This window comes from Lolium perenne, chromosome 7 (genome assembly GCF_019359855.2).
Source record: "Lolium perenne isolate Kyuss_39 chromosome 7, Kyuss_2.0, whole genome shotgun sequence".
Taxonomy (NCBI): Eukaryota; Viridiplantae; Streptophyta; class Magnoliopsida; order Poales; family Poaceae; genus Lolium; species Lolium perenne.
Genome location: NC_067250.2, coordinates 16,301,993 through 16,320,438, shown reverse-complemented (window position 1 = coordinate 16,320,438; position 18,446 = coordinate 16,301,993). Strand labels below are relative to the sequence as shown.

The following is an 18,446-nucleotide window of genomic DNA, read 5'->3' as shown; positions in this document are numbered from 1 at the left end:
GAATAGCCCTATTTTGGAGTAAGTAAGAAGGATCCAGGCTTAGTTTTCCATTTTCATGTTTTAAACTTGTTCAAATCATGGTCAAACCTGAGTTTGGCTTAAGTTTGACCAAATTTGAAATGAGGCTAGAAAATTCAACAAAAATCAGAAAAATGTGAAACCAACTCTCATAGTCTTCTTATGTCATATACTAACCATATAAAATGATAAACAAGGTGTAGATGGCATGAAACAAAAAAATCATGTAATGAATGTCATATCTCCAACAGTGTCGTATGAAGTCTAAGGGTTGAAGAGAAGGGTTTGAACTTTGAAGCATGAAATTTAACAAAAAATGGGGAATAGCTTCATTTTGGAGTAAGTAAGAAGCATCCAGGCTTAGTTTTCCATTTTCATGTTTTAAACTTGTTCAAATCTTGGTTAGGGTTAGGTTAGGGTTAGGGTTAGGGTTTAGGGTTAGGGTTAGGGTTAGGGTTAGGGTTAGGGTTAGGGTTAGGGTTAGGGCTTAGGGTTTAGGACTTAGGGCTTAGGGTTAGGGTTAGTGTTAGGGTTTAGGGTTAGGGTTAGGGCTTAGGGTTTAGGGTTAGGGTTTAGGGTTAGGGTTAGGGCTTAGGGTTTAGGGTTAGGGTTTAGGGTTTAGGGTTTGAACTTTGAATCATGAAATCGAACAAACCTTTGGTAATAGCTTCATTTTGGACCAAGTAAGAAGGAACCATGCATAGTTTTCCATTTTCATGTTTTAAACTTGTTCAAATCATGGTCAAACCTGAGTTTGGCCTAAGTTTGACCAATTTTGAAATGAGGATATAAAATTCAAAAAAAATCAGAAAAATGTAAAACCAACTCACATAGTCTTATTATGTCATGTACTAATGATTCCTAAAATATAAGTTGATTTAGACAAGGTTGAAAAAAAGTGCTTAGGAATGGGGTCGTTTACCCCCACCCCGGAGCCGTTTTTGAACACATCTTAGAGGCCGTTCTTGAAAATGGTGAAAATGAGTTTACTCCAGAAAATGAACAAGTTACAAAAAAGTAGTGATGCAGAACAATCAAATAGCATTGCAACATCACTTATTCAGGAATGCCAAATTTCAAATTTGAATTTGGTTCAAATTTGAATTTGAAATATTCATAATACAAATTACAAATCACACAGGTTTTCAAGAATCAAAGTAACAATACAATACATCACTTATTCTTGGCTTTTGATTTCTTCTTCTTCGGCTTCGGCTTGCTTTTGCTTGTTTTTGGTTTTATACCAAGAATATCATTCATGCTCCTTTTTTTCTTTGCATCACTTTCCGTAGGCCTTCCCACAGCACGACTTGGAGGCGGAATTTCAGGTTGGACAACATGCTCTAAAGCAGCTTCAGTTTGCTCTTGGTCCAAAACATCATCAGTTTCCACTTGGTCCAAAAGATCATCAGTTTGCACATCCTCGAAAACAGATTCAGTTTGCACATCCTCCAAAACAGCTTCAGTTTGCACATCCTCCAAACCAGCATCAATTTGGACATCCTCCAAAATAGGACCCTGTTCTTCCAAAACTGCTATAGGTACTGCTCCAGGTTGCACAGAGCCGAACACAGTCAGCACACTCCTCTTCTTTCTACACCCCCCAATTCTTGCCTTTTTGGCTGGACAAAGTGGTTCAGTTACAAGGGGCTGAAACACACGTTTCTTCCTGAAAAACAATTCATGCCATATGGTTAGTGAGTGCAAAAATAGAGATTTTGGATGAATTAGAACATACTTACCCCTTTGGCTCGGTGTATCTACACTTGGGTGATCCAGCTCGGTGTCCAAGTTCTTCACAAAGCTTGCATCTATTTTTGTTACCTTTTTGGGGCCTTTTCGGCTTGGCGTCTTTCTTTTCATCTTTCTTGCCCTTCTTACTGCTCCCACCTTTTTCAAACCAAGCCTTTTATCTACTCTGTTTAGGCCTGCCAGCCTTCCTTCTCGTCAAAGGAGCGCACAAGGAGAATTCTATGTCCACTTCAGGCCACTGAGACTGATCTGTAAGTGGTGGAATTGGTTGTGCATATGCAGCTCTGAATATTTCAACTGAGTAATATTCATGCAAATATGGGTGCATATTTAGCTTGGGTTTGGATGCCAAAAAAATGATGGCATGTTCACAAGGTTTTCCAGTGTGTTGCCACTCAAGGCAGCTGCATTCTTTATTTTCAGTGTCAACAACATGCCTTCTGGTAGTCTTTGTGTCTCTAACTTCACCACCATGCAATGAGGATTTCACAACACACAAGTGTGCAAGCCCTCTGCTCCTGTTGACTACCTGCTGCACTACAACAGGCAGTTTATCCTGCCCTTGCAGCTTATCACCAATCCTTGCTCTCAATTCCCATAACCTCATGATCATGATCCTAATTTGGTCAACCATGTCATCGACAGGCAAGTCCTTCTAATCCTTTATCCTGTTGTTAAAACTTTCTGCCAAATTGTTGTTGATATGATCACACTTGATGGCAGTGTTAAATCCTGACCTGTACCACAAAAGAGAATGGTAGGTCTCCATCCAAGGGCCAAACTCAGTGCTTGCTTCTTTTATCTTATTCAGATGATACTCCTGTGTACTAAGCTTGTATGCTCTTGCTGCTGGCCACAGGCGGCCAAATGCATCTCCTCTGAATTTTTTGATCACATTCATCCACATATGACCAAAGCACTCCCTCTGCTCAGCATAGGGAAAAACATTCTTCACTGCATTTTCTAGCCCTTTACATGCGTCAGTGTGGACTGCCAAAGGGGACACTGGACCAATGCTTCTTTTCAACTGCATCATGAACCATGTCCATGAAGCCTCTGTCTCAGACTGAAACAAACCAATAGCTACAGGGTACATCCAATTGTGTCCATCTAGAGCATTGCAAGCTGCAAGTTGACAATTCCACTTGCCAGTCAAAAATGATGAATCTATACTCAAATATGGACGACAGCCTGCTTTGAAGCCATCAATGCAAGGCTTTAAAGCCATGAAGAATTTGGAGAAGTACACTTTCCCATCTGGTGTCACCTCAGTATCTATCTCAACAACACTGCCAGGACACCTTTTATCCACTTCTGCTTTGAAGTTATAAATCATTCTAAATGTATTTGCCCAATCACCAAATAATTGCTTCATCACTCTTTGCTTTGCCTTCCAAACTGTAGTATATTTCAGCTGGATTGGGTAATCCTTTTCCAGGTCTACTTTCAGTTTCTTTGCAGTGGTGTTTGGTGTCTTGGCTAAAATAGGAGTGATTTTTTCTGCCACCCAAAGTTGGGATGTCATTTTTGAAACCATTTGTGAACTTGTAATACAAGTATGTGCTTTTGGAATTTGATTCACCCTTATTGTCCTTCCATCAGGTTGACGTCTAGCTGATATATACCACTTGCATGGCATGGCACCATCATCATAACCTTTGCACTTAGCATAGAATTTCTTTGTATCTGTCCACAAAGTCTTGGTTTCAAACTCATGTTTGACTGCATAAGTCCTGAAACACATCCTAAACTCATCCATGCTTGGAAACAATCTACCTACTTCAATAACTGGATTCTCTTTGTCATAAACACAAATAAGCTCATCATCATGTCCATCACCCACTTCAACTGCAGCATCATGCATCAACTCTGAATCTATATCTGCATCAGCATCTGCATTTGCAGTCCTTGATTGTCTGTTACCATCATCTGCAGCTTCATCTTTCTCCTTTTCCTTGTCTTTCTCATCTATAGGAATACCAAACATAGTTGCCATTTGAATGTCAGACATTGGATCAATGACCAAATCTGTTCGGTCACTTATGTCAACTGTATTCCAATCAATAGATACATGGACCTCCTCAACATGATCTGCCTCTTCTGCACCTGCCTCCCCTGATAACACTGCCAATTCAGTAACTATAGGCATTATCTACATTTGTGTAGCCCAATCATCATCAACAATCTGACAAGCCAACTTCGATGCCACATATCCAACCCTAGATGCAGGGTTCAAATCAATGAGCTCTGCTAAAAACAGAACACTACTGCTTGTCCAGCCGTCTCGCCGATCGATTTCTTCTACCATTTCTTCCCCTGTTTCAATCCTAACATACTCCTGTTTCCAATCATCAAACGCTAAGAAAGATACTTCTTGCTTTGGCCCCCAAACCACACTCTCCCCAATTTTGTCCACCACATTCCTCACCGCCTCCTCTTCCATTCTTTTTAGTTCTTGTGGATCAATGTCTGCACTAGGTACATCCCATTCAGCCATCGTGTCTCTCTCAATCTCCCGCATGCTTCCATCAATTAACAATGCCTTGGAGGGAAAGAATTTTATGCAAATTTTAAATGTACCCCTTCCCCTATTTTTGGCGGGCAATGTGAGCTACGATTCGAGGCAGTAAGCAAATAGAATTGAAATTAAGCTTCAAGATGGGATGAATTACCGATTGCTTGTCCCCTCTCCCGCCTCCCCCATCTCGTTCCCCTCGCTCAGCAACGCCGCCAGCCACAATCTAAGCTCAACCCAACCCAGCCCTCAGATCTAATGGGGTGAGAATGATGGAAGAGGAATTAGGGTTTCGAATGGCACTCACCACGTCCGCCGTAGAACGAAAGCGCCGCCGTCCTCGGAGCAAGCTCCGCCGCCATCGACAAGGATGGTGAGCTCCACCGCCACCGCTAGAAAATGTCACGCACGCGCTCAGTCGAAAGGGTGCGGTTGGGTCAGTTGGTTTGACTAAGGGCCACCACTAACTTAACCAAACCCTTAACTAACCTAACTGTCTCCTTAACGGCCGTTTTATGGCCCGGGTGGCCCTGAGCTATTTCCTACCTAAACAACGTCGCATGCTAGCTATTTTCACGAACAACGTCGCTTCTCATCCAATTCCATGGAAAAACGTCGCATAGGAGCTATTGACCCCTCAATTCCAGACCTGGTTCTCCTGGAGGAGGACTACCCGTACTAGGCCTTGTTGCCTTAGAAGTCAAGGATGTGGATGAAGGAATGGAGCAGCTGACGGTGGAGGAAGAGTATCTGGAGCCGGTCGGTGGTGAAGATCTGGATCAGCTGGTGGTGGAGAAAGAACTAATGTACACGGACCGGACGAGGGCCGCGGAGGGCCGGCGGCCGCCGTCTATGGGGAACATGAGCGATATCGTCCTTCATCTCTTTTATCAAACACGTTGACAAGCAACTACATTATAATTGTTAGATTAAATGATTATTTATAGAACAATCGATTTTCGTTCTCCAAGTTTTTATTTTATCATTTTTAATTGTAAAACATATGGTACAGTGATAAGCCACGCGAAGGGCGGGCCGGGGCCGGGGCCGGCGGATGGTGCGTGTCAAAGTCGCATGACGATTCTAGTGATCTGAATTTTTGGAAGTGCCCGAGCGGAGCTTCCCAGCGTGTTCCATTGTCTTGCCTCCTCCTAGAGAAAAATACTATGCCTCAAAAATCATCGACCCACCCATCTCTCTCCGCACCGCAGCCTGCACAGAATAAAACAATGGCCTCCACGGCGGCGGCGGTGGCTCGGCACGTGTTCGCGTTACCGTACCCGGGCCGCGGCCACATCAACCCCATGATCGCCGTGTGCCGGCCATCTGCCCGTGGCCGCCGACAGCGCGCTCACCGTCACCATCGTCGTCACGGAGGAGTGGCACGGGCTGCTGGCCTCGGCCGGGGTGCCCCCCACGCTGCCGGACCGCATCCGCTTGGCCACCATCCCCAACGCCATCCCCTCCGAGCACTGCCGTTGGGCCGACATGGCCGGCTTCTACGAGGCCGTGCGCGACAAGATGGGGGAGCACGTCGAGCGACTTCTCGATCGGCTGGCGCTGGAGCGGAGGCCGAAGGCACTCGTAATCGTGGCCGACACCTTCCTGACTTGGGCGGTGGCGGCCGGCGCGCGGCGCGGGGTACCGGTGTGCTCGCTGTGGACTCAACCGACGACGTTCTTCTTGGTGCTCTACCACATGGATCTGTGGCCATTGGTGGATGGCGGAGACTCTGAACAAGGTAATTAGGGCATCTCCAACAGGGCGACGCAAACGGACGCGCAACATCTCCAACGGGGTGACGCAAACGGACGCTGCGCGACCGTTTGCGTCCGGATGGATCGGAAATGCGCCTGCACCCTGCTCTAGTGGGGCGATGCATAGTGTTCGGGCCGTCCGCGGAGACGCAAACGTGCCGCATTTTTGCGCCGCGTTTGCGTCTCCGCGGTCGTGCCGAGCGTCCGCTCGCTTGTCCCACGGGCCAGCCTGGTAGCGACCCTGGCTCGAGTCGGCGCGAATTAAGCACAGCAACTGCCAGGAGGGCAACCGCCGGAGTGGCAACCGCACCGATCGATGCGCGAACAGCCGGAATGGAGCGCCGAACCGCCGCGGAAGAGCAACCGCAGCCTTCTTCATTATACACGCCGCCATTAATCTCCGCTCAATAAGACCCCTGCACCTGCGCTAATTCATCTCCAACCGGCCTGCCATTCATCTTCATCTCCAACACCGGTGTGCCACCTGCGTGAAGCCATGAGCAACCTATCGTTGCCATCGGACACCGACCGCGAGGGGAAGCCGCTGGGATGGCAGTATTGGTGGGATAGAGCTGCCACGCCGAGCAGCTCTAGCTCCCCGCCGACGGAGGGCGAGGAGGAGGGGGAGGCCGTCGCCAACGACGGTTAGGATGAGGAGGGGGTGCCGTTGGCCACGACGGCCAGGATGAGGAGGATGAAAAGGAAGAGGATTCATATGCAAGGTGGACACAGCTGGAGGCAGAGGAGGCGGCCGAGGAGGCGGCGGCGACAATGTGGGGCCTCGGACTTACCAGTCCAAGACTCCTGTTATGTATCCAATTTCATGATCCCAAGATCATTCCATCGTGAACACATAACCGAACTGATACCAGATTAAATCATCCATTACAGTACCGAATTTAAAGTATTACGGAAGTCTTACATCATAGGCCATCAAGGCCGTAGTTCAACAAACAGCAGCGGAAACAAACTTGACTCCAAAAGCGGTGGAACCCAAGTCAGGCCTTTACCCTACAGGCGACTGACTGGGAGAACGCCCTAGTTCGCGTCTTCGGCATCGTACTCCTCTTCTTCGTAGTACTCTTCTTCACAGTCTGACCAAGTAAATAGCCAGGACAACAATGCCAATGAGTACTTTTGAATGTACTCGCAAACCACCTTAGAGAGAAATAAAGGATATGCAATATGGTAGTAGCAAGGAACAGGCACTAGATTACGGCTACAAGGAGTGAGAGATAAATTCTCTCGAGAGTATGATATCTCTATATCTTTGTTGAAAACCTTTTTGAAAACAAGTTTTCTTTTGAAGACTAATAGGTAAGGAAGGCCCATTTTCATTTCCGGCCATCGGAGTGACCAAAACACTTTCAACTTTCCTCCGTACCTCCCAGGTACATCTCCACCAGTCCCACTGGTACCATTTCCAAAACTCATTTTGGAAAACTCATTTTATAAACCAAAACTTTCTTTAATGTCAAGCAGCTTCCATTCCCACGTCCATAACCGCGGACACGGCTATTCGAATAGATTTACACTCTCCAGAGGTTGCACACTTTCCCCACAAGATCCGAATACTTATCGTGTGGGCATCATCCCCGCATACCAACATATGCCACGAGAAGCACCCGATCGCAGTTTTTTGCTTTCTCGCCTTAGCCTAAGACATGCCGCCTAGAGTTGTACCTGCCAACACCAGAGTCCGAGGGCTATCTAGGAGTAGCAAAGTCCCCAGCTAACTCGACCCTCCGGAATACCGCGTCCAATTGCGGGGCATATTTCAATGGGAGCTCATAGGTTGTACCCCTGCCATCGATACGCAATGGAAAGGCGTTCCCAGTTCGTCGGGAAGGCCACGGTCGATAGGTATCCATGCTCGGACTACCCCTTACACTTGCAGGACCCAAACTAAGGTGTCGGGGCAATAAACCCCGGTAGGCTAACCTGGGCTATACTTAGCCGACATAAGAAGTTTATATCGGATACATAAGGTTATGCCAGAGTACGGCATAATGGTCTCAGGAATATCGGGTAACCCAAAGTTCACCCATCCTGAATAACGATGAGAGATAGAAGTTTCCGACATAAGGGAACCTGGAAGGAAATTCGGCATAATAATCCGGGATGTGGGTCAGCCCAAACCGGGATGCCAAGGGTATGCCGGTACGATGATCCGGCATAAGACTAACGGTCTACTGCAGGTCAAAGATCCGGTCGTCCGGTACGAGACCAAGATGATGTATGCGGGATCAGCTTTATACGAAGCTCTGAGGCCAAAGCAAGGAGCTGATGATTAAACGGCCGTAGGCTGACCAAGAGGTGTCAGAAGACAAGGGCCGCAGAGGGGAGCGTCACGGCTTGAGCCAAATAAGCTTTATAAAGTAGGCTTAGGTAGGCATAGATTCCTGGATGGTTCCTTCCTTTGTAAGCCACCTCTCCCCTATATAAGGAGAGGGGCACCTCCCTTGTGGAAAAGAGCTCGAGCCTTGGGTTATACCGTACACTCTTTCTTCTACCTCCTGTTATTCTACCTCTGGCCATTGGCTAAGTGTAAACCTTGTAGCTCCTTGTTGAGATCATATATTGAGAGCATGCAGGAGTAGGGGCGTTACCTCCTCACGAGGGCCCTGAACCTAGGTAGATCGCCTTGTTCGTGTGAGTTTGTGTGAGTCTCGTCTCAATCCTCCCCTCCTCCGGTCCCCTCGGTACACATTGGCCCCAACATAAGCCTACCCATGGCATCTGTTTGTTCACCACGATGACAGTTGGCGCCCACCGTGGGGCCGGCAGTTGCTCCGGCAGGGGTTCATATCTGGACGGGGTTCGTCACCACCTCCGGCGAGCAGGTGGTTTCTGGTCTCATCCAGAGGATCGGCTCGCTGGACTTCGTTAGCGACAACGCCGGCAGCTTCGCCAACGGCACCAAGTGGCCCAGGAACAACGGCGTCATGCTCTTCGGCTCGCACCGAATCTACGTCGGCACTGTGCCGGCACGCCGGTACCCTACGGAGGTGCTGGTGGCACCGGATCCACCACAACCTGCAGCAGCCCGTGGGTTGCGCACCGATCGCCCCGCTGGCAGTGTCGAGGTGATGATGGCTGGCGCAGCGGATGCCAGCAAAGGAGCAGCCGGCGAGAACAACGCCCCCACCAAGTCCACGCGCCCGGCAAAGCCCGCGCTCGAGCGGGACGAGAACATCGCCGGCACCTCCAACGTGGCGCCAGTGGCAACTCCACTTCAAGCCGCCATGAACGTGATGTCAACGCCCATCGCGCCCAATGCCGATGCGGTGGCAACTCAAGCCGAACTGGAGGCGCAGCGCCAGGCACTTCTTCACGGAGCAGCCGACGTTGCCCGCGCTCAGCAGGAGCTCAACATAACACTACGTGAGTACAATGCAGCCCACGACTTTTCTTCAGTTAGCGCAGATTCTAGAGTAGCTGCTACCCGGCTTAGAGGTAGAAATTTAGGCAAGGACTTGCGCCATGAAGTTCATTCCGGTAAATCTATGTCGGTGTCACTTTCACCGGCAGAGAAGCCGAAGTACAGTACTCCAGATAAAACTCTTAGGGCTGCTAGAGCCGTGGTAGAGGCATGTGAATCTCTGTCGGGTGATGCTCTGGCAAAACAGCAAGCCCGGGTTAAAGAATTACTTGCTATGGCTACTAAACAAACTGCGGAGGTTGCCCGGAGCAAACAAGGTGCCGGCGCATCCCAAGTCGTTCATTCGGCTAGAAATGCCGTAGAAAAGTCGCATGGGCAGGCATCGTCCCCCCATCCCGACGGAAGAAGAGAAAACGTTGTAAACACCCAGAAGATGACGGTGTATGATCCGGTTTTAACCGAAAAACAAAAGGCCGGGCTGAACAATGCCGGCAGAAGAAGCCAAGGGGTAGGCCACGACTATGCCAGGAATGGTTATGCCGGACACGCTCATGCCAGAAACGGCGAAACTGGGAAAAACTATCGCCCGATAAGAGCGGTGAATGCCGGTGTAGAAATGCCACCGCCGAAATATCCAAGAGCCGGTGGTGCAACACCAAGCCGGTATGATGATGACGACTCTAAGCTAGAAAGAGCCGATTATCAGAGAAACCCTCTGGGGGACCGTGTGGGAGAAAGATGCCTGCCGGAACAAGATGCGCGGCATAGATTGGATAGAGTATATTTGTACGAGATGATCGAAGCTGAAGGTCCTCCAGGTCTGCCGTGTTTCGGCCCCTGGATCATGAAGGAAGAGCCTCCAGTGCGTAACTTTCAGTTGCCCCGGGATACGAAGACCTATGACGACAGCACTAAGCCGGAAGATTGGCTCGCTGATTACATCACGGCGGTTTATGTCGCTGGAGGAGGTGGCACCGTTGCTGGAGGAGGAAACCGCCGTTGGGCGGTAAGATTCATACCGTCGGTACTGGTGGGGCTGACACGTATTTGGTTGAACAATTTGCCAAGAGGAAGCATAAATGGGTGGCTTGACTTCGAAGAGGCCTTTGTCAGTAACTTCAGCAGCACCTACAGAAGGCCAAACCGTCCGCAGCAGCTCGCCATGTGCCAGCAGTGCGAGAACGAAACCGACCGGGAATATCTAACCCGGTGGAGTTCAACAAGAAACTCCTGCGAAGGTGTGATAGAAGCTCAGGCCATCAGTTGGTTCAGCAATGGATGCCGGAGGGGCTAGCCACTATGGAAAAGACTACAGAGAAACATGCCAACCACTTTGGCTGAGATGATCAAGGTGGCAGACAGTTATGCATTGGGAGATCCGATGTAGCCGGCAATCGCGGCTGATCCACTGCCGAGATACCCGCCGCGCCAAGACTACCGGAACAACAACAACCACAACAAAAGAAGGGAAGATTTTCCGGATAGAAGGTACGGGATGCAACAAGTGGCGGCGGTACAAGATAACTCGGAAGCCGGTGGAAGCCAAAGGCAAAAGACCGGAGGTAAGCCGTGGGCCGGCCAGAAGAAGCAGTGGGGAGAGAAGAAGCCTTGGCATAATCAGCCCAAGGACACCATGGAATCGGCAATGGATCAACCATGCCAGTGGCACACGCCTAACCCGGGCAAGCCGGCAAATCACACTACCAGGGATTGTTCCTGGACCCGGAGGTTGATGAAGGAAGGCTCGGATGCACTGCCACCGCCACCACCGCTCACTGGAGCAAATGCACAACCGGTTCAAGCTCAACCCAACCGGCCGCAGCAGCAGGAAGGAGTTCATCAGGTGGCTGAAGGGAACAACAACAATGCCACGCCTCACGCACCTCAAGGCCGGAATGTGTATCATGATCCGGACATGTGTTGTGTGGTCTTCGTAAGTGAACTGATGGACCGGCAAAGTGTGCATCGGCGTTCCATGGAGGTGAATGCAGTCATACCGGCAGTCCCGAGATACATGCAGTGGTCGGAGCTAGAGATCACTTGGTCCATGAAAGATCATCCGAAGGTGATGCCTAACCCGGGTGGATATGCTCTGGTGGTGGATCCCATAATGCATGGGCCATCAGCGCGCGCCCGGTTCAGCAAAGTGCTGGTGGACAACAGCAGCAGCATCAACATCATGTACCGGCATACCATGCACACGCTCGGCATCACAGAAAACATGCTGGAGACAAGTCGCACGACATTTCACGGCATAGTTCCGGGGTTGTCCTTGTCGTCGTGGTGAACAAACAGATGCCATAGGATGGCTTAAGTTGGGGCCTGATGTGCGCAAGGGGATCTGGAGGAGGGGAAGGTTGAGAGAGAAAGTTGTAGAGCCCAGAACTATGTATGTATTCAAGAGATCAACAGGGAGCTACAGAACTTGGCCTCTGGCCAGAGGTTGAAGACGTACGACAGCTAGCCTATCTCCTGCTGTAACTACCTAAGGATCGATTGTCCGTTGTTTTCCCGTCCTGCGCAGGGGAGCCCCTCCTCTCCTTATATAGCGGAGAGGGGGCTTACAAGAGAAGGAACCCAAGGGGTATCTTTGATGACCTAAGCTACTTTATAAAGCTTCTTTGGCTCCAGGGGTGACGCTCCCTTCTTTAATTGAAGGCCTGATGACCTCCTCCGGTACCTTTTACGTCATCTTCCTCTTTAGCCCCAGTGCTTCGATTAAAGCCGAACTGCTTAGCTCTTCATGTCCTTCGGTCTTTGAGAGAATCTTGGACCAGGGTGCCGACATGCTACTGTTGAGACCATGCCGGATCCTCGGTAACTTAACCGGTATAAACCGGACTCTTGTTCTTTTTATCCTGAGACTTCAGCTCTTGGCCGTGCCTCTGGCTTAGATATCACCGGTTGCCCTTACTCCGGCATACCCCTTCTGGTATACCGGATTGTATCTTCCGATACTAATAAACCAAGCTTTCATAATCCGGATTATCCTTTAATCTGGTTTACAAACACTTTATCATGGCATATTTGCCAGAGTCTTGACCTACCGGGGGTCATCCCCCCGATAGTAGTCCCCGAAGCTGGTGTGGCCCAGCTGAGTCGTCCGACGGACCGCACCAGGTTCCCATGCAAAGCGTACCGGATTAGTCATTCCAGTTTCAATTTAACTCATGCCGGCATCTTGCCGGACTCGTCGAGACATTCAGATAAACCGAATTCTTCAAAATCTTCCCGGCCTCTTTCCGGTGGCTCCTTCGTCTTTAAGTTTCCTCGGCGAAGTCGAGAATATATCGGTATCTGTGCCCATCAGAGACATGCGCACTGTACCTAACGGTGCAGCGGTCAGCGAGGGTCAAATCCCTCGCCTCCCGCGCGCAGTTATGGTGGCGCATGTGATCCGTGTAACCCCCGTGTGGCCTATTTAACTGCTGCGTGTATCCCTGTGCCACGCAGCGGCCCAACCGATGAAGCGACGTGGGCCGAGCGGTTTCCAACCCATTAACTGCTCTTCCCTATTTAAGGGGCGATGGTTCGCACCCCGTCCATCTTCTTCCTCACTCTCGTTCCTTTCGCCTCGGAGTTCTCTGTGAAACCACCGCACGGTCTTTTCCGCCGCCGCTCTCGCCCGCGCCCGTTTCCTCTGGCGAACTCAACAGCGCCACCGAGGAGAGTCTCCGCCGCCCGTTTGAGGTTAGTGTGGACCATCTCGATGCCCTTTCCCTGCTAGTATTCTTCGCGTTCGTCACCGTGAGCGGTAGATCTTGGGCATTTACTTATGCATTTTCCTCTTCTTTCTTCCATGTCTTTAGATCTTCTCGAACGAGTAGAATCGAGGAAAACCAGTTTGTAGCTAGTACCGGTTGAGTTAGTCCAATGGCCTCAGAAGAACAAGACTTAGAACTTTCCGGCGAGCCGGAAGTATCCGGAGAGAATGAAGAGGCCGAAGAGCCTGAGGTCGCCGGGGGGCATGAAGATGCCGGGGAGCAAGAAGGTGCCGGGGAGGAAGAGGCCGGCCCCTTCTCCGCGGCTTACTCGCGAGGCCACTGGGAGGGCTCCGACGTTTCCCAGGCCGAGATTGACTGGTTGTACCGGTCCCGGCGCATAACGGAAGGAGTAACATGCCGGATCCCGGGCAATGAGAGGGAACCAAAGGTGGAACCGGGCGAAGTGGTGGTGTTTACCGCTCACTTCGTGCGCGGATTAGGTTTGCCGGCTTCGGACTTCTTCCGGCGTTTTCTTGATTTTTATCAACTTCAACCCCATCATCTTCCCGACAACGCCATTTTCTATCTATCCTCTTTCGTATCTTTCCTTGAAGGATATGCCGGCCTCCGGCCCACAATTGAAGCCTTTGCTCGGTTTTACAATCTCCGGATCAACTCTATCCAAGATCCGAACCTGCCACTTCCTAAACCGGTAGTTCAGTGCGGGGCATGCATAATCACCCCCCGCCAGAAGAGTCCATACTACACAATTTCTGGCTTAGAATCTTGCCGGAAGTGGCAGCAAACCTTTTTCTACGTCAGGAACTCCAGAACCACTGATCTTATCAACTTGCCGGCCTATGTTCCCGGCGAACCTTCCAAGGTTAATTGGCTCTTCAATCCGAAGGATACCCATCCCGAAACAAACCGAATCGTCAAGTTCATCCTGGCACTTCGTAAGCATGACGAGCTCACGACAGATGATATTGTGTGCACTTTCATCATGCGCCGGGTTCTTCCCCTCCAGCGTCGTGTCCATAAGATCTGTCAGATGAGCGGGCGCCTCAACCCCACCCGGATTTCTACCTTCAAGCTTTCCAAAGCTGATGTGGTCGCCAAGGCCAAGCTCATCTCGAAGACTAAGATGCCGGTTGACTGGGAATGGGGCTTAAAGCCTCTAAACCGCAAGCATTCGCAAGCAGCCCAAGTAAGATCTTGGGGACTCCGGAATATCTTTTCCGGAATGTCTGAATTCATGATTTCCAACTCAACTATTTCACCTTGTGTGTTCAGAACTTCGCCCGTTGGAGCCTCGAGGAGCCGGCTGAATTCACCGCAGACCGCGCCGAGGAGGACGAGGAGGATCCGGATTCTATCCAGAACACTCTTGAGATGGACACCACCCATAACATGGGCTCCGGTATGTCCTCAGCACCTTCTCCATCAAGAGCTCGGGCCGGTGATGCCGGCAGCGGGGAAGATGATTGTGTCATCCTTGAGGTATTTGACCCCGTTCCCATCTCTTACGCGTTCTTCACGATGCCGGTTTCAGATGATCCGGATCGTCAGGTGCTGGAGAATACGGTGCCTCTCTCTGCCAATCCTGGGGCACCTCCGGCCTCTCGCACCCGGAAGACCCCTGCAACCGACGGTGGTTCTGGTGCTGCTCAGCCCACCAAGCGCCGGAAGGTACCAGGCGCGGGTCCAGCGCGGGACAAGAAGCGGTCCAAGGCCATTCCCACCTCATCTGGGTAAGACATGATAATGTTGTTTTCCGGTTTAAGCTTTTGCTTCCAGTATCTTTTGCAGCTAACATCTTTTCTACTTTGCTTTCAGGGCTCCGCTTGAGCTTAACCGGAGCGCTCCCGGCAGGACCCGGCTTCCTCCCCAGAATACCGATCAAACTCGTGACAATGTTGAAGAAGAAGAAGCTCCCCTCCTGGTGCCTAGCCCTTCTAAGGACAAGCGCCGCACCTCTCGCGCAAGTCCGGCACACTCTGGTGCCGACAAATCTCCTTCGCCCTCTCGGGGGCCCACTGCAAGTGAGGGGAACACGGCCCCTAGAACTGAAGATCACCGTACCGAGGGGGACTTCGCCTCGCCCCCGAAACCAGAAAACCCCGGCGCCAGCAACATGGGCGCCGGTTAAAATCAAACCGGGCGGTCGGACCCTTTAGTGGTTTCGCCTGTCCCTAACCAAACTCCTGACGCACCACACGTTTAGCCCAAGAAGACTTCATCCTCTGTGCCGCCGGAATCTTCCAAACCGGCTTCTCCTGCCAAAGGTCCTTCTGCACCTCCGCTGGTGCCCTTCAAGAACAAGCCTCCAACTGCTCCTACTGCTAAGAAAGTCTCCTCTCGAAGGAGCACTACTATCACCCCGGAGCAGCTTTCCAGCGCACTCCAGGCCACTGTGGCCCAGCTAACCGGCTCCCGGGCTCTCACTCTGCACACTAGCCGAGCCGCAGCTTCTATGAGCGAGAAGATATCCGCGCAAGCTGGCCGGATCATCGAGCTCAACCGCGGCGAAGCTAATCTGGGCTCGCTCCAGAGGTACGCCGACGAGTGGAACAACTCGGACATTACTGAGGCAACCTCTGGTCTGGGCAAGGACGGATTGCCTGTGCTGGACCCTCGCGGCCCCCGAAATACGATTCAAGATATGCAGCGGCTCAAGCGGTGCATGCGAGATTTCGACAACGCTTGGTACGATGTTGACAAGAATGTATTGGTAAGTTTTTCTTCCGAAACTGAATTTCGGCATCATTCCGATTTGCCATTAACTTAGCCGCTACACATATATCCTCATAGTCCCCGAGTTTCGGGTTAAGTATGCAATACTTAGCATGAAACTGCTCAAAAAACCGGCATACATAGTCCCCGAGTTTCGGGTTAAGTATGTAGTACTTAGCGTGAAACTGCTCAAAAAACCGGCATACATAGTCCCCGAGTTTCGGGATAAGTATGCAGTACTTAGCGTGAAACTGCTCAAAAAACCGGCATACATAGTCCCCGAGTTTCGGGTTAAGTATGCAGTACTTAGCATGAAACTGCTAAAAAAACCGGCATACATCATACTTGCACTTAATCCCTACAGGGCGTGCTGGAATCTCGCAAGAAGCTGTTCGAGCAGCTGCTGTGGGAGCACCGCAGTCTGTCTGATGCTCATGCGGCGCTCCAGCTGACCCACACCCAGTGCAGAGGTTTGTTTTTTGTTTGTGCTTCTCTTTTCTGACCGGTTTCTTTCATACCAGTTTTGCCATTATTCAACTTTGTGAATCGGTTTCTTTTCGTACAGCCGCGCTACCGGAATCTTCCCAGCTCGATGAGCTCATCAGCCGGGTTGCAGCCCTCCAAGGTTTGTTTCATTTTGCCTTTTCTTTTCACTTGTTAATTTTCACTTTGCTAACTTCTTTTATTCCGATTTCCAGGCGAGAAGGAAAAGCTTTCCCTTCAGCACCAGAATGAACTGCAGGCTCAGAAGAATGAGACTGCCTGGCTCAAGGAAGAGGTGATCCAGCTCGGGCTGCGTCATGACAATGCCTTGAAAGAGGTCGTCAAAGCTGGGAAAGCCGAGGTGGAAGAAGCCAAAACTGCTTTGATTGAGCTGCATGAGCAGGAGGTGAAAGAACTTGTGGACCTGTTGCATAAGGACATAGATGAAGAGAAGAATCTGCGGGAGCTGGAGAGGCAGCGGAACAACCAACTGGAGTTAGTCCAGATTTCGTATGGCAAGATCATCAAGGACCTGGATGATAAGATCCGGAGTAAGTGCTTTTTCTCTTCTCTGTAATTTTGCTTATCTTACCGGTTTGTTCTTATACCGGTTCCTTTTGTTCACTTTCGCAGCCGTCTTCCCTGAATCACAGGCACGTGCCGAAGTGGCCGTTGCTAAGTTCAGGGTCAAGGATTCGGCTTCTGATGCCGCCCCCTGGACCACAGAGGAACACGTCACTGCTCTCTCCGCTCGTGTGACCCACATGACTAAGCTTGCCAAGCTCCTAGATGCCGCAATTCAAGCCTTCAAGTGCCTCTGGCCCGGTGAAACTGTTCCGGACCGCGTTGATGCCCTCTGTGCCCGGCTTAATGAGTGCGGTGCCCGGCTTCATGAATGGTGGCATTCTGCCACGCGTTCTGGTGCAGACACCGCTCTGCGGTTTGTTTGCTCCTGGTATGAAGACCTGGACTTGGATGCTATGGCCACGCTGCGCTTTGGTGCTCCTACTGACACCGACCCAATTCTTACCGCCAAGCGCCGCGAGCGAGCTTATCAAGTGGCCCACAACGCCTCCGTGAGCACTTTCATACCATGTCCGGAAGACTTTGAAGATGCTCAAAGAGATGAAGAAGTTGAAGAAACCACCGAAGACACCACTGCCAACGATGAACCGGCTGCGTCTGGCCAAGCTCCAGAAAGCTCCTCTCCGGAATATGCGTGACAAACTTTGTTCCTGTCCTCAAAAACAATTTGTGAAATGCCCGGTATGCCGGGTTTGAAGATGTAATATACAGTTTAAGCCCGTTTGGTCCGTGAAACTTATTAAGTCGGTAGGTTCGAACCCGTTACTTTTGGTTCGTGTGAACTTATTATGTCAAGTACTCCGAGTTCAATCCTGAGTTCAATTTAGTGTTTGCTTAGCTCCTTGACTTTGGCTCTGTCTACCTCTTTTGGGTGTTTTGACGTATGAGGTCCAAAGTCTTTTTGCCAAACACACAATCTCTTGAACTTAGAGAAAAAACTTCGAGTAACCCGAAAATTTTGCAAAAAACCGGTATAACCGGGGTTAGTTAAATTTTATTCCGGATTGTCTGTTTTCATTCTCTCTTTCGTTTTTCATGTGTTGGGTCCTTCCGGGTTTTCTTGCTTGCCATGAAGCCGGGTTGCGGACAGCAGCTAAGTCGAAGATCCACCTTTGGGTCAAACACACTACTAAACCGGAAAAGAAAATTTCAAACGAACCAACCGGCATATAGAAAAAATAAACATGTTACATGCAATTTTGGCAAAGGCAGTCCCCGAGATTCATTCGAGGTGCCAGCATTTCATTGATAGCAAATGTTTGAAAGGTACAAGAGCTCCTTACATTACATCTTCAGGAATAGAAAGGGCGAAGAAGGGCTACATTCCACGGTCGCTTTGTTTCCTCCCCTGACCTATCTTGCTTTTCCTCCTTGGGATCCTGTGCATCTATAAGATAGTAGGCATCATTGTGCAGTGCTTTGCTGACAATGAAAGGTCCCTCCCATGGGGGTGCTAGCTTGTGCTGTCCTGCAGTGCGCTGCACTAGACGTAACACTAGGTCTCCTTCTTGGAATAG

General features: G+C 50.2%; 1 pseudogene; it reads left to right on the top strand.

The window, feature by feature from the left end:
* The first annotated feature begins 5,338 nt into the window (after positions 1-5,338).
* LOC127316222 (UDP-glycosyltransferase 87A2-like) overlaps positions 5,339-18,446 on the top strand; it is a 68,564-nt pseudogene continuing 55,456 nt past the window's right edge.